The 21,910-nt window shown below is 45.9% G+C and overlaps 1 protein-coding gene across 3 annotated transcripts in view; it reads left to right on the top strand.

Moving 5' to 3' along the window:
* Positions 1 to 21,910, top strand: part of TRANK1 (tetratricopeptide repeat and ankyrin repeat containing 1) — a 2,632,183-nt gene that overhangs the window by 32,144 nt on the left and 2,578,129 nt on the right. For 2 of the 3 annotated variants that reach the window (XM_069613201.1, XM_069613199.1), the window contains exon 2: positions 4,298 to 4,392. The exons of the other annotated variant lie outside the window; for it this stretch is intronic. The gene's annotated coding sequence lies outside the window, so the exon portion shown is untranslated. The remainder of the gene's footprint in view (positions 1 to 4,297; positions 4,393 to 21,910) is intronic. 3 annotated transcript variants of the gene reach the window in all.

The following is a 21,910-nucleotide window of genomic DNA, read 5'->3' as shown; positions in this document are numbered from 1 at the left end:
GCGGCGTGACAAGAATGAACACACATTAGAATCAGATCATCTCAAATATTAACTACTTGATTGTCCCAAATCAGGTACTATACTCTGTACTTCCTGAATGTTGAATGTCCTATGTTTTGTGAAAAAAACAGTGTATTACCACACCAACTGCACTTAAAATAAAACTTTAATGCAGTAAACTGATTCTGTGATAATTCTGTGTTCACCCACGCTTGGGGCGTCCCACACAGAGATATAGAATTGGTCACTCTACAGCAGATAGATCCACCTGACCCTGCTCATCTGTTTTTTTGATATTTGTGTACCCACCTGGGCAGAGAAAGGCAGTAACCAGGTACCCTTCCGAATATTTGTAATTGGAGAGGTCCTCTACATTTCCTGCTGTATCTTTGAGTAGTGACCTGATCTATGCTGATTTGAAGGATTGTGGCACTTTCCCTATTGAGATTGAGAGGTTGAAGACATTCTTAGGGTGTTCCATGGGTGTTCCTTGTGAAAGGATTGATTTGTATATGTCCAGGAGGCAGGGATCCACAGGGGAACCTGTTTTGTTGCTTTGATTTACCAGTTTGACGAATGTCTCCACTGATATTTCTGGGAAGCTTCGGAGTTTGTTTAGGATTTCCTCGTAGGGCTAGCTGGGTTCCATAGTCTGTTCGCATGGTCTGTTTTGTATGGTCTGTTGGATGGTAATGATTCTGTTTTTGAAGTGGTCTGCTAGGTCATTGCATAGTTTCTTTGATGGTATTGGCATGCTGTTGCAGCCAGGTGGATATGTTATTTCATTTATGATTTTAAACTGTTCTTTTTGGGTGTTTGGTGCTTTGAAGATTCGGTTGTCATAGTATTTCCTTTTTGTTTTTTGTATATGTATTTTGTAGATGTATATACATTGTCACTGGAACTTAAAGAACAAGTACACTTCCCTTACCTACAGTATCAGACATTTCATTTCACCTAAAGGGCTCATCATTAGAGAAAAGAAGGAGATGGGAAGTAGAAATTTGGTTGGGTTCTGCACAAGAAGAAACTATCGGGTTAGAGAAGAAGCCAGTAATAGAGGTGGGCACAGACTTTAGGGGGAAACCCATGCTGCACTCCCATGGATGTTGAAGGTACCGTGACAGAGGCTATGCGAGGATTGCGTGTCAGCAAGGAATGAATTATACGCTCACTGGGATGAGAGCTGGGTCCACTGTCGTTCTTGTGGCATTTTGCTTGGAGAGCATTTCACCCCACGGGGCGCTGTCTTTTAGTTCACCTTAGTTGTTGGCAGCAGGATGGATGAGGGTGCTGTTTTGAGATTGTGTGGCATGATGGTGCGTTGAGAGTTAGGGCTGGTTCCTTTGATTGAGTGTCTGTTGTTAGGTCTGCGACAGACATTTAGTGGTTTGGATGGGTTTGGCTTCATTGTAGGTCATTGAAGGGACAAGGTAGGTGGGAGCATATCTCCTTGTTCTTTGGAATGGACCAAGTGGGATTTGGATTTGGATTGGAATTTGGAGTGGAGGTGGCCAGAGTGTTGTTGGTTTCATACTTTGGTGGCATTACCCTGTGTATTTTCCCTCGTACTCCTTTCCGTACCTTTATCTTGGTTTCTGTTGAGGAGGGAGATTTGTTGTGTCTTGTATTCTCTGCCTTGGTCCTGCATGAATGCCTACCTAAGAGAATACCTGACGGAATGTTATGCCTGTGAATGTTGTGGTGTGAGTGTCCTGTAAGTTCCATGAATGGTCAGTTGGAGTGAAGCAGCCTGTGAGAGAGGAGGCAAGTGGATGTCTCCTGTGTACATTCCTACTTACTTACCCTTGGACTAACCCGATGTGTATACCTTGTCACTGGAACTTATTGAAGAAGTTTGCTTCCCTTACCTGCAGTATCAGACCTTCATTTCAGGCCACCTCCACTCCAAACTTCAATGTAAATCCCACTCACTCCATTCCGAAGAACAAGGAGACATGCTCCCACCTATCTCGTTTCTTCAACAACCTACAATGAAGTCAAACAACCATACAAAACACTCACAACCTGTCGCAGGCCTAACAACAGACACTCAAACCAAGGAACCAGCCCTAACTCTCAAAACATCACTATGCCACGCACTCCCAAAACAGCACCCTATTCATCTTGCCAACAACTAAGGTGCACTGAAACACAGTACACCCTTCACCCTCTAGTATACGAAACCAGAACAAATAATCAATGCTCAAAATGCACAGACCACAGGGACCCACTACTGTGCACGGCAGATGGAGAGGACCACCCCCAAGGTACAGCTGTCCATCTCCCCACGGCATGGGCAGGAAACCCCCTCAAGTGCGGTGTCCAACACCCAATATTAGTTGCACGGTTGGCAGAACACCCCTATAAACGTGTGCCGGGTTCCAAACCCCAATACATATTGCACGGGTGGCAGAACATCCCTATAAAATGTGTGCCGGTAGCAAACCCCAATACTTGTGGCACAGGTGGCAGAACACCCCTATAAAAACATGTGCCCGGTTCAAGACTCCAATACTTGTGGCATGTATGTCAGAAAAACCTCTATAAAAACATGTGCCGGGTTCCAAACATCCAAAAAATTGTTACAAGGCAAAACGACTAACATTCTCCCAACGCAAGTCACGTCCATGTTACATCCATTACCCTCGACCACACAGAAGGTGATACAATTGCAATCCAAATATTGAAACTCTAAACTTTTTGTGAACATAACACCCTAACCTTAAAGTTCATAACATAAACGTTGGTCCTGTGGGAGAAAAATTGTTAGTTCAAGACACATCACTGTTTACTAATGCATTGCTGTCACAAACATAATCAGGTAATTCCATGCTCAAAAACGTAGCCATTGCTATTCCAGCGGCCACGTCATATATACTCTCATCAGCCAAAACACACCCAAATCAAAAGTGTAATACCTGGATTAACCCAAGCAAAACAGAATTGCATAACTTTAATCGGACAGTGCAGTTACAGGCCTTGAATGACGATCTGTCCTGAGTAAACACCATCTCCATATATTGACACACTAATTCAATGTCAATTCACCAAACCTAAGAAAGATGCAGAACCTTTCCTGCAACCCAATCATTGTAAATTCTGGAGCAACCAGATGTTGCTCGCTCCAATGGTCACCATGCAAACTGGGCCAAACACAACTTGTTACAGTACTGTAACTTCTGGGGCAAGATGATGCCAGAATGGAAGGTGATCGACGCCACAAACAACTTTCCTTCACGTTCCTTTTGGTAACACTCCGACATGAGCGCTGCTCATAACCCAGGTTTGCAGCCCCCAATCACCAGCTGCAGAGCTGTCATTAGCACAGGAAGGACCCATGACCCCATGTAAAGGCACGCACTACGTTCTTTCCTCTAGCCTCAGAAGAAAAGATAGGCAAGGCAATGGCTTGCGAACATATCCTTGTTCCTCCTCCAGATTCCATCGCATGTCAGGACATCACCATCACCCCACGGAGCAAGGATGATGTCACCATTAAAGAGAGAGAGACCGCAAACAGAGCAAAGCTCTCACTCTGAAGTGATCGCGGTGCTCCAGCACCCATCACTCCAACACATTTCAGGCTCATGCTACTGCTCAGGTAAGTGACCTGCTTGCCACTAGGTCCTTTGTGATTGGACTGCTGCTGTATTTTCCTCTGTAGTAGTGACTGTCGATAACTCAACTCTACAGAGGCTATGACAGTAGAAGTATCTCTTCCAGACCATTTTATGTGCCAGTGGCCAGGTGCTGTAAGGTGGCCCCTCTGGTGCTCGATCCTCTAACTACTTAATTACTCCCAGGCTGTATCTGTGCCAGTGATCAGGTGTGTTGCTCCAATTGCCAAAAGGAATATAAAGGTGTCCTCACTGGGAAATGCTGCTACAACAGCTGCTACCATATGTTAACTCCAGTGGGCAGAAACTGCAAGGTGGCCCCGCTGGGAAATACTGCTCCAGTAGCCATATAACTGTAAGGTGGCCCCGCTGGGAAGTGCAGCACCAGTGGCCCAATTTGTTTTTTAGGTGGCCCTGCTGTGAACCAGTGGCTAAATGGTCACGTTGGCCACGCTGGGAACTGCTACAACTCTTTGTAGCTCCTTGTAGCAACAATACTTAAAAGGTTGCCCCACTGATGCTCAACTTCAATATACAGTCAAACTCCTGCCCCAGCTGCCCCTTCCTGCCATGCAACTGCTAGTGGGCTGTGGGCCAGGGGTCAGCTCACCTTGGCGGGCAGGGGGCCGTTGGATGTCCCCTCCTGTGGTCTCAACAGCTTCCTTCTTTTCCTCTAGGCGCTGCTCACTCTGGACAGCTGCAGGATCCTGGCCCTTCCCTCAAGCCAGCTCATCGACAGTGTTGTGGGGTGAAATGAAAGTCTGATACTCAGGTAAGGGAAGTGAACTTCTTTACTAAATTGCAGTGACAAGGTATATACTTGAGTTAAGTCCAAAGGTAACTCTCACAAGCTGCTTCACTCCAACTGACATTCACGGGCACCCTTTGATTAATACATGAGATAAAAGTGTTGGAATGCTGTCAGCAGGATTCTTTTTTTCAGGCAGCCTTCTACTACCCTGAATATAACCTAGAACCCTCGGAAACATGTGAGTTGATGCTGTATATGCTATTATGCTCGTTTCTAGCTATGTAAGTTCAAACCAGCATAAAACTATTTTGTTGCTTTTTCCTCCAGTAGCTTAATCATGGAGTGTTTTTAATTGAGGAGCCTTTAATACTAGAAGTATTTTCAGAGGGAGCTTTTTACATGTACTACATGTATAGTAGGTTTGGGGTGAGTGTTTGAAGTTAAGGGAGTAGGGTAAGGCGGAAGAGTCAATGTTAAGAGCTATGGGCTAGTGGCAAAGAGCATTAAAATAAAAGCAACTCTTGCGGCGACAGGGGAAGATGCCCCAAACGTGAAATCATTTTCAGGGAAAATCTTCAATAACTTGAATGTATGGCAATTTGAGGAAAATGCAATGGTACTTGGAGGAAAAAACATAAATGAACTTAGATCTGTAAGTTGGTGGGGGGGATAATCAGCAAGGATTCACCTCACCTGCCCCATTCCTCTAAAATGTATTTTGATTGTTCGCTTACAACTGACCCAAAGATTCGGGGTGTCGCAGATTTTACTGATAGAAACATGGTAAACTTAACACAGAAAACAAATACATCGTAAAATTGTGGGCACACTTTAGAAGAAGTCCAACAACAATTGTCAGGTAAAAAAAAGTTTACTACAGGTTTTGTGATGTGCCACCCAACTCAACGCCCGATGGTAAGCTCAGCAGAAAAGTAGTTTGGGAAACCTACTTTCTCCCCTCCAGTTTCTAGCACTACTATCCGAGGGTGGGTCGAAGCATCGGAAGGGGCCTGTTCTGCTGACATCTATTGTTGTGGGCAGACGGCAGAGACGTTGCTAGGGCGACCTGAGGGGGCTATAGCACCAGGTCCTTTGGTTGTAGCCCCATATAGAAGCCCAGGGGCTACAACCAAAAGGCTAGCTAGCCCTTAGTCCCGACAGTACCGGCATTAGCAGAGCCCTGGGGGCAGCGTGATCTCCACTGTCAGTCACTGCGAGCATTTCTAAAACGTCTGCCACTTTTCTGAATTACGAAAGTGTCCTTGAGCTTTCAGTTAATCCGAAAAGTGGTGCTGCTTGCCTGGAAAATGCTTTCATTGTGAATTAAAAATATGTACAGAGTTGTAAACGACACCTAGCCAGTGTGGCATTTTAACTCCTTTTTTTTTACATGCAAACGCAGGGCTTTGCCCGGCGAATCAACGCGCAGTGCCTAGCCTGCATTGCGGAGGGTTTCTTGTACTTTTGGCAGGCCTTAAATCAGGCACATGCAAAAGTCGAGTCTTTGAATCCTGGCTGCCACATTCTTAGTTTAACAGAATATGTTGCTCTTAAGAAAAGTTGTGTTCCATCATGGAACAAAACTTTTCGTTTTTTGCATGTACCTCAGAATCAGGCACTGAGTGCGGTACAATGTAGGATGTAGAAAGTGTAGGTTGTCAGAAAAATGTGGGAGATCATGATAGCCATAGGGATGTTCGCCCGATACAACAAGGTCCAAGGTTTGCATTATGCATTTTTTTAACCAAATGTAAAATAAACTGTTCCAAATTGAGTCCTTTTAGAAATGTTACTTTTTGTATCACTTGTGGTTAAATTCGAAAGAGAAAGCTTTCAAAAAACGTGCCTCTACACATACTGACAATGTTTTCTCTTGTTATGCCGTATAATCGCGGCAAAACAGAGAGAAAGGGATGTGACTTTTTGTGTTCTCTGGCCCTTTCCATTCCTCTCTTTGTTTTTTATCTTAGAAGAATGGAATGCTGCTTCCCAGGCACTGCCCTTGAGGGAGCTGTGTGTAAGGATATTAAACGCTGCCCTTGCTGCCTTATCACTTTACCCCATTCTGGATGTGGGCTCGCCAGCAGAGGAAGCACAAGTGTAGGCAGTACATTACAAGTGCCCGTATGCTGTAAGCTATGCCCATGGCCCCAGCCCCGGACAGCCTTGGCACAAATGAAGCCCTGCAGCTTCTCTGTATAACGTATGGAAGTTCAGTTGTTGCAGGCCAACATTCAGCTTTTAGAAGAAAAATTAAAGTAAGACAACATGAATGAACAACGTACTAAAACCTCAAGATTGTTACGAGCCTCTGTGCCTTTAAGGCAGCGTCGAGGCAACAGGCTGGAGGGGGGAGGAAAGGGAGGAGTTTGGGTTTCGGAGGCGCAGCAGTTGCTGGTTTGTAGTTGGTGAAGGAAGGTGGAATAAAGGGAAGGTCCTGCTAGTTAACTGGTGTCGTGTCCTTCTGTTCGGGTGACCGCAACAACTGGCAACAAGGTTTTTGCTCGCGCACTGGCATCCTCTTCTCCTCCTGCTCCGGGTCGGTGATCCCACCTAGCCCGCTCCATTACACAGCGATCCCGCCCGTGTTCAGATGTCTGCCTCCACAGGGTGATCCCACCCATATCAAACACTCCAGTATCCGGCGATCCTGCCCATCAAGATATCTTTTCAGAGCGATCCCGCTCGGCAAGGACTTTGGTAGCAGCCATGGCAATCCCGCCCTGCACACACAGACACTGATCGCAGCAGCCCACAGTGAGGGACAAGCTTTCAGCTGCAGAGAAACACAGCGTGGCAGCCATCATCACCCAGCAGTACCAATACCTCAGAAGAGGCAGGCAGCCACATTCCGGGGTGTACCGACCTGGACCCTGCAAAGAGGGTGTACACATCTCGGCCTGGCCAGTGATACTAGGAGGTCAGCGAACACAAAGGTACTGTGCACCCCTCCTGCCACCGGACACGCAGCACCAGCATCATTTATTTTTAACCACAATTTACGCCGCAGTGACGATGAGCGGCCCAAGCTCCCCTGCCCGCGCTGGGGCTCCAGCCCCCACTGCACCTCCTACATTCAAGGTGGTCCTGTTGAGGAAACCACTCCCATTCACGCTCACACCTGAAAGTGACAAAGGACCACAGTGGAAAGAGTGTAATAGAGTATTTCAACCATTTTGTCAAGGCGGCTGTCACGACTCGCTCCCTTCGCTCCCGTTCCCACCACTTGGGGGCATGATTTGGGGTTTATTCCCTACTGGACCTTTCCTCCGAACCTTATGCTACAGTGCTGTGATGAATTGGGAGCGCTAAATCCCTATTTTCCAAGCTACTTCCCTTCCGGATCCATTCCAGGTTTTTGACAGCCAGCATGCTTCTTTAACCAAATGACTATGCTTCCCAGAATGCCTGGCCCACTGCTCCACCTCCACCCTTGCAGGACAAGATTGGGTGGAGGATAGGTAACAGCTGTGGCTGCAGGTGCAGCAATCAGCACACCTGAGGCGTGTGCTCGTTAAGCAGCTTTAAAAGCCTCAGTCTTACTTCAGTCCAGCGCTGGTCATCGTTTGCAGTGTTCCTGTTGTGACTAGTCCCTTGTTCCTTGTTCCTTGCCTTTGTACCTAGTTCCTAGTTCCTGTTTTCTTGTTCCTCCGCCCTGAATCTCGGATTCATGCGCTAATTGATTTCTGCTCCCTTGATTCCCTTTTTGTCTTCCTCTGTTTGCAGGCAGCATTTCTCAGTGCTTTCCCCTTTTAGATGCAGCCCAGTTTGTCTGTGTTCTATATTTCTTTGACTCTGTCCTTTGCTGCTGTAAACCCGTATGCCTTAGCCTTCCTCTTAGATTAGCTTCCTGTCTTTTCCTTGGAGGGGTAGGGAGAAGTTTGCATTGGTTATTTCGTTTTTCCCTGCTCCTGATCCTTACTTTCTATTGGGATCCATTCCATGTTTTCCATTGCACTTCTGCATTTATTTCCCATTTGATTATTAGGTGTGGTGTGCGGTTGTAGCTAGCTCCTGTGTGAATGCTTATGTTTTCCTCACTAATTTGTAATCACTATTCCAACTTAGGTATTTAGTTTTCCTCCCATTGCTGTTCTAGCCTTTCGGGGTCCCAGTTTCATCAACAGGATTCGTGGGCTAGCTGACATTCAAGAGGTTTATCTCGTCCTCGTGAGTACAGTTCTTTAGTTCCCTTATTTAATACCATCAAGAGTGTTAGTTCACAGATCCTGTCATTGCTTGCCCTCCACGTGGGTTTAGCGCTGTCAGTACCTGTAACAGCAATTGGGGGTAAGGCGCTTGCCGACTTTCCTCGCGGTCAGGTGCTTACCCCACATCCCTTTTCATATATTGGTTTTGTTGTCACTCTCTATTTGCACTCCTGGGTTCTAGCATACATGAGTCGTTGTTCCTGTGTGCACGTAGTTTAATTCGAAGCTATTCACTGTGTGCTTTAGTGCACATTTCCCTTGCCATATTCGCTGCCTTTGTACTCGCCTGACTAATCCTGACAGCGGCAGGTGAGGACAAATCCCCACTCTATGCAACATGTTCATCAACGTCGTGGCAGGGGAGATCACAACCATTGTCAAAACCATACCCCTTGAGAGAATGACAACTTCCCTGCCCTAATCAATGCCCTCAACCTTCCGAAAAACAATTACTAAAAAAGCTGCTGACCACAGACGAAGTGAGTGAACTGGCCAGAATATTTGAGAGAGTGGATGCCCAGGCTGCCTCCATTGAAAACAATCCAGGACCCAAGCACGACCGCCACGAAAACCATTGCGGAGCTGCAACCACAAGCACAAATGCTGGGCGAGAGGTGGTTGCCAATAGGAAGACCAAGCTGCCAAGCGCCTCCCAGGTCAGTACGACAATGCTACCGTTGTGGCATGAACTTCCCACATTCGGGGACCTGCCAGGCTTCGAATCAGAAATGCTCCCAACTGTGGGAGAGAAGGGCATTTTCAATCCATCTGCAGAGAAGGGAGACCGTTTCCCACACCTCGACCGAACGTGCACCCTCAAGGGAGGCCATACCACTGGCAGCCCCCACCTCCAGGTTACCCACTGAGGTTCAACCCATCGCTCTACCAAGGCCAGAGAAGGTACGTGAGGGCAGTGGAAGAGATGTCAACCCAAGACCTGAACTAGGAGTACGACCCGCAAGACCAATACGCCTGCTACAGAGATGAATATGACAAACCCCCATATCCACACCAGCCATACCGGGACCAACAGTACCAGTACCAATATGACTACAATGCTGAATACGACCACAGTAAGCTGGATGAATATGTCAATCTCATCCAAGATGACCAGGAATCGCCCAGGATCTCTATCAACATAGGAAACAAACTCTACTGCTTTCCGGTCGATTCAGGCGCAACAGTAAACATTATGGGAGAGCAGGCAGACCAGAACTCTTGAGAAACGACACAATAATATTTCAATGGGGCTCCGCACTTCACCTGCACTGAATTGGAGTACCAACGAAGCCTAACACACAATGGACAAACTCTTGACACCACCATTCATGTCATACGCAGACCTACGAAAGGCTGCTGCCTACTCGGTTACAACACAGCGAACTGCCTGGGGCTCATCGATATCCGATTTGAGGAAGGAGAGGTAATTCAGTCAACCACAGTGCCTACAACCAACAGAGAATCCATATGTGCACTCAGCAAACTCTCAGAAGGAGGCGGCACCATCACAAAGGAGCTCATCCAGTCCAAGTTTCCAAACCTATGCACTGGACTTGGTAAACTAGAAGGAATGCTCGTCAAAATGCACGTTGACGAAAACGTCGGTCCAGTCCCTCAAACCCTGAGAACAGTAGGGTTCCACCTATAGAACCCTGTCTCACAGGAACTGGACCAGTTTCTCCAAAAAGAAATCATAGAACCTGCCACTGGACCAACCCTTTGGGTGTCACCATTAGTAATCGTCCCCCAGGGTGAAGGTCGCATCAGACTCTGCGTCAGCATGAGGATGGCCAACACCGCCATCCAGCAGGAATGACAGCTGGGACCGTGTATCGAGGACATGATAGTCCAACTGAACAGAGCGACCACCTTCTCCAAGCTAGACATCGTGCAAGGATACCACCAGCTCGAGTTACATCCGGAGTCCAGATGCATTACCACGTTCTCCACGCACAAGGGGCTCTTCCGCTACCGCAAACTAAACTTTTGCATTTCCTCTGCAGCTGAAATCTTTCAGGAGGCCATCAGGCAAGTCATCCGCCCCGTCAAAATGGCGCTGTATTACACAGATGACATCCTGGTCTTCAGAACGTCACAAGACAAACACTAGGCGGCTCTATTAGCGACCTGAAAAAGCTAACACCATCACCAACCTTCAGGCCCGACGCAAGTGGCAGATGTGAGATCTTTCCTTGCCATGGCTGGATACCGTGTGAGATACATCTCGCTTTACGCGACACACACCAAGCCCCTGAAGAGGCTACTACAAAAAGACTCTGATTTCAACTGGACTGAAGCGTGCCAGGCAGCATTTGAGAACATCAAAAAATCTCTTGCAGAAGCACGACAATTTACCTACTTCGACCCACTATGGCACACTGAAATCATCATTGATGCCAGCCCAATGGGCCTGGGGGGACCATCCTAGCCAAAACCAGTGGAGAAGACACTCACACCAGACTCATAGTGGCTTACGCAAGTAGAGCCCTGTCACACACAGAATCAGCTTACTCCCAGGTCTGAAAAGAAAGCCTTGCAGCGGTCTGGGTATGTGAACACTTTCACAACTTCATCATTGGCAAAAAGTTCTCCCTAGTGACCGACCATCAGGCTTTACTCTACCTATTCGGGAACCCTCGCACGAAGATGCCACCCAGGATTGAGAGATGGGGCCTCTGTGTACAGGAATATGATTAATCCTAATCCGAAACGCGTAGGCACTGATCACCCTATAGGAGTGTTTTTAGGAACCCTGAGCAGAGTGAATGTAACTGCTCAGTAGCAGAGCAACACCAAGGTGGTGTCTAGCCTGCATATGAATGACTTTACCTTTTCTGTTTTTGTAACTAAACAGGTTACATTTGAGTATTTAGCTCAGCTCAAATCTAATCTTGCTGTTTTTTGTTGAATTACCAATTGACCTGTACAGATTGATTTGTTAAGATGTCTACTGCTAACACACTCCCAAGGAGTATTTTGCTATAAATTAAAACTGATTGTATTTGGATTTATCACCTCATGGGTCTATCGGTTTATCTGTTTTCTATCAGCCTGATGCTTTCATGTTTGTAGATTTACAGATCAACGGAGCCCCTGGTACACCATTTGCTTTTTTGAAAATTAGAGAATAGTTCTTATTACTTGGTGACATTTTTCGGACACTTATCCTTGTACTTCTAACACTCCTGTCTTGGAGTCTTTAGTATTTACAAGGCATGAATATCACTTGGGACTAGCTCCCGCAAGGAGTGCAGCAGAGGGTTACCGACTAGCAACAGTCAGTGTGTGTTTTCTGCTTGATATTTTCTGAAACTCGAGTGTCCTCGAGTCTCTCCCTCCTGCACCTGAAGTATAATGAACCAATACTCTACACCAACATAATTGACCCCTATGGGCTATTTAATCTGAACACATTGGACTAATTGGAGTGCCTCCCTACCCAACCTGTTTTCAGGAATATGATTATGAAATCATTCATAGACCGGGGGGTGACCAAAACCCTGCAGACTACATATCACGCCACCCGACAGGTGCACCAACAACCAGGGATGGAGACCCAGAGTACATCAACTACGTTGCGGCCAATGCCTTACCACCCACACTATCGCTGGAGGCTGTCGCTAATGCGTCTGCTGCAGACCCGTCCATGGCTTTGGCCATCGCCCCCATGAACAATAACAAGTGGAAAGACTACTGACGCGCCATAAAAAGCCATCCGGAGTGAACCAAGAAGAAATAGAGAGACTAGCAAAAGTACAAATTGAATTAGCGGTCAAAGACCATTCCATACTACTGAGAGGGTGCAACTTTGTCATTCCAGCCATACCCAGAGCGAAAGTCATCAAGACAGCACACGAGGGACATCAGGAAGAAGATAACCCTAAGAAACAGCTCTGGTGCAACGTCTGGTTTCCCTTTATGGACTCATTGGTGGACAGCTGGGTGAAGATCAGTCTGCCATGCCAGTGCACTGCGAAAGCAGAGGACCCCACACCATTACAGACAACACACATACCAGACCATCCATGGGATCGAGTGGCGGTAAATTTCAATGGACCCCTGGAATCCTGAGAATACTTGATGGTATTCATTGACGAACACTCCAGGTTCCCCATTGTGAAGAAAGTCGCAATCACAGCATACCCCCAAGTAGCCGCCTTCTTCGATGAGGTACTAAGCGAGTGGGGCATACAGCGAACAATCAAATCTGACAATGGGCCCCCATACAATGGACACAACTTCTCCACATTTGCAAAGCACATGGATTTCACCCACCAACAAATCACACCAAGATGGCCCCAAGCAAACGAGATGGCCGAACGCTTCATGGCGTGACCAAAAAGACGATACAAAGACCATACATAGAAGCCACCAACTTGCACCAGGCTTTATGCAGGATGCTCAGGGACTACCGCAACACACCCAATGAAGCGATCAACAAGGCACCGGCAGAAGTAATGATACAGTACGGGGTCCACACCAGACTTGTGAGAAACATTGGTGATCAAGAGGTCATCGATGAGGAAACCATACTGAGAGATACCTGAGGAAAAGAACAGGCAAAACTTGATACCGACATCAGAAGGAGAGCTGCACCTAAAGAGTTTGTGATAAGTGATGAGGTACTGGTGAAACAGACACCGACCAGAAAGATGGTTGCAAGATACTCGCTTAACCCCTTCAGTGTAGTAGCCCTTAAAGGACCAATGGTGACGGTCCAAAACGCAACACAGGAAATTACAAGAAAAGTTCAAACATCTCATCAAGAAGGAGGAAAACGATGCACTCCAAATGGACCACGAGCCAGAGGCAAAGGAACCTTGCGATGACCTGTGGATACCCCCAGAGGAGATGAGGAGAATGCCACCAGACATGCCCCCTGACCCAGAGAGTGCAGGACCGAGTGAAGAATGGACTCGTCCGCAACGCACCATAAGAAAGCCCATGCTTCTAGTGGAGGAATGCTAAGCTGACCTCAGAACATTTGTCCGGGGGTGATGTTACAGCCTCTGTGCCTTTAAGGTAGCGTGGAGGCAACAGACTGGAAGCGGTAGGAAAGGGAGGAGTTCGGGTTTCAGAGGAACAGCAGTTCCTGGTTTGTAGTTGGTAAAGGAAGGTGGAATAAAGGGAATGTCCTGATAGTTAACCAGTGTCGCAACCTTCTGTTCGAGTGAGAGCAATAATGATGAGCACCCAGATAGTGATAGGTTCAATTAACAGTAACTAGAAATCAAAACCTACTACGACAGGTTGTTGTTAGTTTTCAGGAGGTGAATGGCGGGGGACAGGGTTAGCTGTTGTTAGTTTCAGGAAGAGGCTAAGCAAAATAAAGTATATGGTTGAAATCAGGCTTGGACCTCTAACAAACCAAAAGTTGGCTGTTTTTCAAATTAAAGGAAGCTATTATTAGCAAATACCCTGCCAATGAGTTGTTTTGTAAGAAGTATGATAAATAAATTGAACGAGGTGGGTGAACGGATCAGGATAGCCTTACATACAGTGTTTGAGAGATATGAAAAGGGTTGGGTAAGATTGACAAAGTCCCCGATATGACAATAGAGAGAGGAGATACTTTCCTGATGTCCCTCCTTGTAAGTGTGGATAGCAGAGCAGACACAAGAGCACTCCACAACACCGCAAGGGAAGGCGTAAGATTGATGTAGAAAAAGACTGTGAAGAGATTAACAGACAGAGGCCCATTTAGTAAGCATATTATTGTTTTTGTTTATTGTGTTTTAGTTTATTGAAAACCTTACACAAGTTCGCAAATATACAACACATACTAACCAAGCGCTTTGAAACACATTGTGTATAGGCTCTATATAAATAAACATATCATATCATATAATTCCAACAAACGTTAAAAGACAGTACTCGAATAGTACTCATTTACATATTTGATTGAATTAAATAAAGCAGCAATCATACAAAGAAAACATTTTTTAGTAAGCATATACCAATATGGGACTGGCATAGGGAGCTACCTGGACAGTGGGGCGCAAGGTTTGCCGAGAGATTCAAAGAAGAGTTAGAAAATATATTTTCGTATCTTAATGAGAGGTTTAGGACTCTGGAAGAAATGTTGGTGGTCCACGCCCGAATGGTACCATGTGCATTTTGTTCTGCTCAAAATAGGGATGCAATTGGGATGAAATAGGGATGCAATTGGACAATTGGAACAATTTCCAAAAAAGCTGCAGGATTCCCTTATAATGTCATTTAAGTTACAGACTGGAAGAGCGATGCTAGTTGATCACTACTATCTGCTCGCTGTTGGCAGAGAATGCAAGAGATCACACTGCATGAGTGTGTGACCAATGGCCTACTGATATGGGGAGGAAGTGGGTCTGACAGCAAATGGAAGAGGGCCTGTGCACTCACCCATGTGGTACAATACATGCCCTATATAAGATGATCCATTACCGGGTCTTAAAACGGTCTTATATTCCAGTACAAAAGATACGCATATGACCTCAAATGCTTAAACCGCTCAGCTGAGGACGCCACATGTATACACTTTGTATTCGAGTGCCCAAGGGCTGCATCCTTTTGGATAAGAGTAATCCAAGATATGTATTGCATTTCACCAAGGAGTTCCGTGACCAAATATAGGAACAAGGGTAATTTGCAAAATACTTTTCACGTACGGTAGGAGATATTTTATTCCTTCTAATACATGGCCATACACTGTACACTGTATTCCCTTCGCTATATGCCCTCTTTGTCATGAACCGCCGATTACGTCCATTCTGGACTTCGTGGTCCATGATGCATCGTGGTCTGAACTCTGTGATCCTGACAACATGACCGTCAGTTTCGAAATGCTGCTTACCAGCCTTTGTGCGTTAAGTTCAACTTCCTAGTAAAAAGCCACCCCCCCGCGGCTCTGCGCGTCTCAACGCTACTGCTTAGAGTAGTTAGATGTGTGTTGCCGGAGTTCGCTCGGTGCTCTCTTCCGAGTCCTTGTTTTCATCTTCCTAATTATATATTCCGTTCGTTCTCTTTCCTTTCCTTACCTATGTCCGTGCTTCATTACTGGATCCTTTCTGTGCTCGGTCCTACGACGCTTCCATACCTCTGAGCCCGGACACTGTTTCCTTCCTGGTTCCCAGTCCTGGATGTCTGAACGCTACCCAGCGAAGGACACTCGTAAAACCTCACGCTGGAATCCGAAGGCCCGCACAGTACGAAAGAAGGAAGCCACTTCCAAGAAGGTTGCAAGTAAAGAGAAACAGGTGAGAAGGGGAGAGACTTGTGACAGATTGAGACGCCTCAAACCTGATACAAAGGCAGATATGGAAGCCGCAGTTCAAGACCTCATGCGAGGTATGCAAAAATTAACCACGGAAGTCCAGAACCTCAAAGCTGAGAATGCAGCATTAAAGCAGTTAGTTCTATCTCGTGACTCTGCAGCCAAAGAAAGTATCCTGTTGGGAGGAGCAGTGGACAAATACGATGGCTCATCAAAAACCCTCCGTGCCTTCCTTGATTCTTGTTTGGTACATTTTACCTTCAAACCGTACTATTTTTCTACCCCAAGAGCAAAGGTGGGATTTATGATATCTCATCTCACGGGCAATGCCTTAACCTAGGCAACTCCCTTAGTCTATGCGGGTGATGCCCTCCTGGATGATTACGATGGCTTTGTGGAAGCCCTTAAGGCCATGTTTGATCGCCCAGAACTCATTTACAGTGCACAAGAAAGACTGCTTGAATTCCAATAAGGAACCCAGGATATGCTAACTTATGTCACTCGCTTTAAACAGCTAATAAAAGAAGCTTATTGGTCCCAAGAAGCCAGCTTCACCCTCTTTTGAAGAGGTCTGAATGACGAGATAAAGGATAAATTAGCTAGGGTAGCTCGCCCAAGCTCCTTCCAAGCTCTCATGGACCTCTCCCTACAGATTGATTTACGGATCCAGGAAAGAAAGGCAGAGAAAAGGAAGTCTAAGTCAGCATCCCCAAAGGCAGCCACAGGTTACCCCTGCCAAAAAGAAACCGCTGCATCACAAGCCTCAGATCCAGAACCCATGCAACTAGGCGCCTCCCGAAGACCAATTTCTCCCCAAGAAAGGATCCGTCAGATTAATACAGGACTGTCTAGGTACTGTGCCTCTGATAAACACCTTTTAAGAGAATGTCCTATAGCGCCGCCTCAGCATTCGGGAAACGCCAGCTCCCGATCCTAAGTGGAGCACAGTTTTGGAAGAAAGATGTTTGCTCCTCATCTATTCCTTCTTTAAAATTCCCAGGACAGAACAATCTCATGATTCTACAGACATTTCTGTCACCTTCCAAAAAAGAATCCTACCCCATCCTGGCCTTAGTGGACTGCACAGCCATGGGCATTTTCATAGATCATGCATGATTGGGCTGTCAGCCATCACATTCCCCGGGAAACCAAAGAGATAATGCAACCTGTTGAAGCCATTGATGGCAGACCCTTGTCTTCTGGACCCATAACTCATCAAAACAAGGAGATACTACTTTCGATAAACAACCATCACGAAATGATTAGATTTGACATCATAAAATCTGCCCACTACTCCAGGGTTTTAGGCATGCCTTGGCTACAGAAACATAATCCATACATCAATTGGGCAGCAGGGTCCTTGTTTCTCGGTTCAGAACATTGTATGTCCCATTGTTTATCTCTTGCCACATTGCAAAGTCCCTCAGCGGACTTCCAGGAGCCCAAGCAACCAGTCGTAACTGTATCCAACATTGTCCAGATTCCTCAGGCATACCAAGCTTACTCAGATGTGTTTTCAACAGCCATTGTTCAAGCTCTTCCACCTCATAGACCCGAGGATTGTGCCATTGATACAGACCCAGCTGCGGTAATTCCCTTCGGGAGAATGTTCATTTTGTCTGAACCTGAAAAGAAAGCCCTTCGAGAGTATCTGGACACCAATTTAACAAACGGCACTAACCAACCTTCCAAGTCTCCAGCCAGTGCTTTTCTCTTCTTCGTTCCTAAAAAAGACACTAAGGAACTTTGACCTTGTCTGGATTACTGTGGCCTTAACCAATGCACACTCAAAGACTGCTATCCATTACCACTTATTTCAGACATTCTGGAGGCAGTGAGAGGTGCTGTCATTTTCACTAAACTCGATCTCAGGGGTGCTTACCACCTCATTCGCATAAGAGAAGGCGATGAGTGGAAAACTGCCTTCAGGACTCCCTTTGGCCACTTTGAGTATCTGGTGATGCCCTTTGGTCTCACCAATGCCCCTGCAGTATTTCAACACTTCATGGATCAGGTCTTTTCTGACATGCTGTTCCTTTTTGTCATATTCTATCTGGACGATATTCTAATTTACTCCAAAGAACCTCAGGCCCATCAAGAACGTGTACAAGCAGTTTTACAACGCCTACGTGAACATAAGCTCGTGGCCAAACCTGAAAAATGCCTTTTCTATGTATCAACCGTTCATTATCTTGGCTTCGTGCTTAGTTCCAAAGGTATTGGAATGGATCCATCCAAGGTTGATTCTATCCTGTGTTGGCCCGCTCCCACTTCAGTAAAACAGATCCAATCCTTCCTGGGACTTGCTAATTTTTACAGGAAATTCATACCTACGTTTTCTGACATAGTACATCCCATTGTAACGCTCTTAAAGAAAGACACTCCATTCCATTGGTCTGCAACTCAAGAGAAGGCCTTTCAACAACTGAAACTGGAATTCACTTGTGCTCCAATCCTAGCTCAACCTGATATAGATCGACCCTTTTTGGTAGAGACAGATGCATCCGACTATGCCATTGGAGCAGTGTTAAAACAAGAACTTGAGGACAGGATGGAGCATCCTATTGCATACCTATCCCGTACCTTGACTCCTAGTGAGACTCATTATTCCTTCCTGGAAAAGGAACTATTAGCTATCCGACAAGCCTTCACCGAGTTGCGTCATCTACTTTTGGGTGCCAAACACGCAGTACAAGTTCGCACGGATCACTGAAACCTTCAAATCCTACAGTCCTTGGAATGCAGAAATAGCCGTCAGGCCTGTTGGACCTTCTTTTTTTCCCAATATCAATTTCAAATCCACCACTTTCCTGAAACACATAATCATAGCTGATGCCTTGTCCAGACGTCCTCATTATGACCCCCTTGAAGCCCGGACCTTCCCCAAGATGTTTCCTAACGCAGTGTTCGTAGCTCAAGCCATTACTCTCCTGGAGGATATTCGATCCAAGACACCTTCTTCCGAACTTTGGAAGGAATATAAAGGAGGCAATCCAAGGAATCTCATGATGAAGGACGAAAATATTTTCAAGGAAACACGGCTGGCTATTCCCACACAGGAGCTGAGACATAAGATCACAAATCTATGCCATGATACCCTCCATTCAGGACACAGAGGAATCACCAACACCCTCCGTCTCATACAGAGGTAGTTTTGGTGGCCAAGGATGAATGACGACGTAAGAACCTATGTCCAATCCTGTGCAGTGTGCAATCAGAATAAATATGATAACAGAAGACCAGCGGGTCTCTTACACCAACCATCAATACCGACACGACCTTGGGAGATCTTCGCCACAGATTTTATCGTGGAATTACCCCCATCCAGAGGATACACGACCATAATGGTTACCATCGATTTGTTTACACATATGGCTCACTTTACACCTCTGTTCAAGCTACCATCCTCATCTGAATTGGCTGGGATTTTTCTGGAACATATATTCAGGCTTTAAGGACTACCTTCCAAAATCATTTCCGACAGAGGGCCCCAGTACATATCGCAGTTTTGGAAACAACTATGTCAAATATTGGAAATCCAGCGCGCATTGTCCTTGGGGAATCATCCACAGACCAGTGGAGCAACTGAACGAGTCAACCAGACAGTAGAACAGTACCTTCGCTGCTTCGCCACCAAAGTCCAGGATGATTGGTCGCTCTTAATTCCTGTATCTGAATTCGCTTACAACAATTCGGATCATTCAGCTATCAAGACCAGTCCATTCTTTCGCAGACAAGGGTTTCACCCTTCAGTTCTACCATCCGTTCTTCCACATCCTACCCCAGTTCCTGCGGTCGATTCCTGGATTGAAACACTGATCAACATACACAAGGACGCCAAGGAATGCCTGGAAAAGGCCAGAAAAGATGTCAAACAATATGCAGACACCAAAAGGAGGCCTAGTCTTTTTTATGCAGTGGGAGACAGGGTTTGGCTGTCTTCGAAACTCCTTCCTCGACATTTACGACCAAATAAACTGGCTTCCAGGTATTATGGACCTTTCTCCATAAAGGAAATTATAAATCCAGTGGCCTTTCGACTCCAACTTCCAGAGTCGTGGAAAAGGATTCATCCAGTCTTCCACACTTCTTTGTTAAAACCATTTGTACAATCCACTCGAACTGCTCCAAGACCTACTCCAGTAATTGTCAATAACCAACTTTAATTCGAGGTCTCCAGGATATGTGACTTCAGGTACAGACGAGGTCAACTCCAGTATTTGGTCGAATGGAAAAGATATCCTCCCAGTGAGCTCACCTGGGAACCCATCTCAAACATGAATGCCCCCCCGATTGATACAAAGATATCATCACATCCACCCAGGCAAACCCAGAGGTGCGGGGTTTAGGAGGAGGCATACTGTCATGAACCGCTGATTACGTCCAGTCTGGACTTCGTGGTCCATGATGCATCTTGGTCTGAACTCTGTGATCCTTCAAACATGGCCCTCAGTTTCGAAACAGTGCGTACCAGCCCTTGCGCGTTATGTTCAACTTCCTAGCAAACAGCCACGCCCCCGCGGCTCTGCGCGTCTCAACGCTACTGCTTAGAGTATTTAGACGTGTGTTGCCGGAGTTCGCTCGGTGCTCTCTTCCGAGTCCTTGTTTTCATCTTCCTAATTATATATTCCGTTCTTTCCCTTTCCTTTCCTTACCTTCTTCCGCGCTTCATTCCTGGATCCTTTCTGCGCTCGGTCCTAATCCTTCCTGGTTCCCAGTCCTTGATGTCTGAACGCTACCCAGCGAAGGACACTCGTAAAACCTCAGGCTGGAATCCAAAGACCCGCGCACGGGCCTGTATAAAACCCAGACAGTACGAAAGAAGGAAGCCACTTCCAAGAAGGTCGCAAGAATAGAGAAACAGGTGAGAAGGGGAGAGACTTGTGACACACTTGCCTGTTGTAATGCAAAAGACCTTCCACTTGCTGATACATATAATCTAGTTAGATTCTGTTCGGATAAAGAAAAAGAATTTGCACCTTCTAATGTGTTTCAGAAAAATAGTATAAGCTGTCTAATACAATAAATGTAAAAAACGCGTTCATTTTGCTTTTAAAGTACGTAATAACATGGGTATCTGGAGGGTTGAGTGAAGTGGGGAGGGACAGAGGGTACGGGTTCACGTTAATATGTTGCTGTACGCTTTGTTACAAAACTTAAACACATCTTAAATAAAAGTAAGTGATAAAATTAATTCTTGTTCTCATGTTTTAGAAGCAGTGCGCAAAATAAACATATTACCATGCACAATTTCTAATTAGCTATGGGCTGTATTTTATCTCCGAAAGCTAATTTGCGGAAAAGGAATTTGAAAAGCTTGTCCCGGTCTTAAGTGCTGCACAGGAAGCTGGAATTCTGCTCTGTGCTAGCTCAAGCAGCAGGCATTGTGTCGTCACAACTGGTGCAATAACTGATTACAGAGAAATGGTGATTCCATTTCCCTATTACAGGTCCTACTAGCCTGTAATAAGAACATTATTTACAGGCTTTTATCTTCAGTATATTTATGAAAGTGAACGTTTGTGGGTTTGTGGCAAAGCGTTGTTCCTTATACAATTCTACATCATTTCACCAATCTGCACCAAATACTATACATGACATTTGGACACCCCACCCCATTCCCTGGACAGGTATTGAAGGCTACCATGTATTAAAAGTGAAATAATATTGTCACAGATAGCTCAGATCTAGGTGAATGTCTTCCTTGGTAAAACACTAAGCTATCTCCCCTCCAGACCAGTTTCTGTAACCTGGCCATATTCCTAGTCAAGATGGAGGTGCAACGGTATGGCCAGTTACAGGATGGGTCGAAGACTTGACCTTGTACAATGACCGAGAGGAATGTTTTAGGAGACTAACAATGGCACAACAAAGGCCAGCTGTTATACTGTGGTGCTTTCAAACTTATCATCAAAAAGAGTAATGCGGAAACAGATGAATCGGACAAGGAATTAAAAGCTGTACAATTCTAAGTCTAAAGTAGAGATGTGTGGGGTGACCAGAGAAGGCGCGCTGAGGTTAGAAAGTTAATGGAATGAAGTTATGAAGTTACAGTGACTGCTGCGGTTAATATGGA

This window comes from Ambystoma mexicanum, chromosome 5p, assembly GCF_040938575.1.
Source record: "Ambystoma mexicanum isolate Mex_15411 chromosome 5p, UKY_AmexF1_1, whole genome shotgun sequence".
Classification (NCBI taxonomy): Eukaryota; Metazoa; Chordata; class Amphibia; order Caudata; family Ambystomatidae; genus Ambystoma; species Ambystoma mexicanum.
The sequence above is the reverse complement of the archived record's forward strand: the minus strand, read 5'-3'. Positions and strand labels throughout refer to the sequence as shown.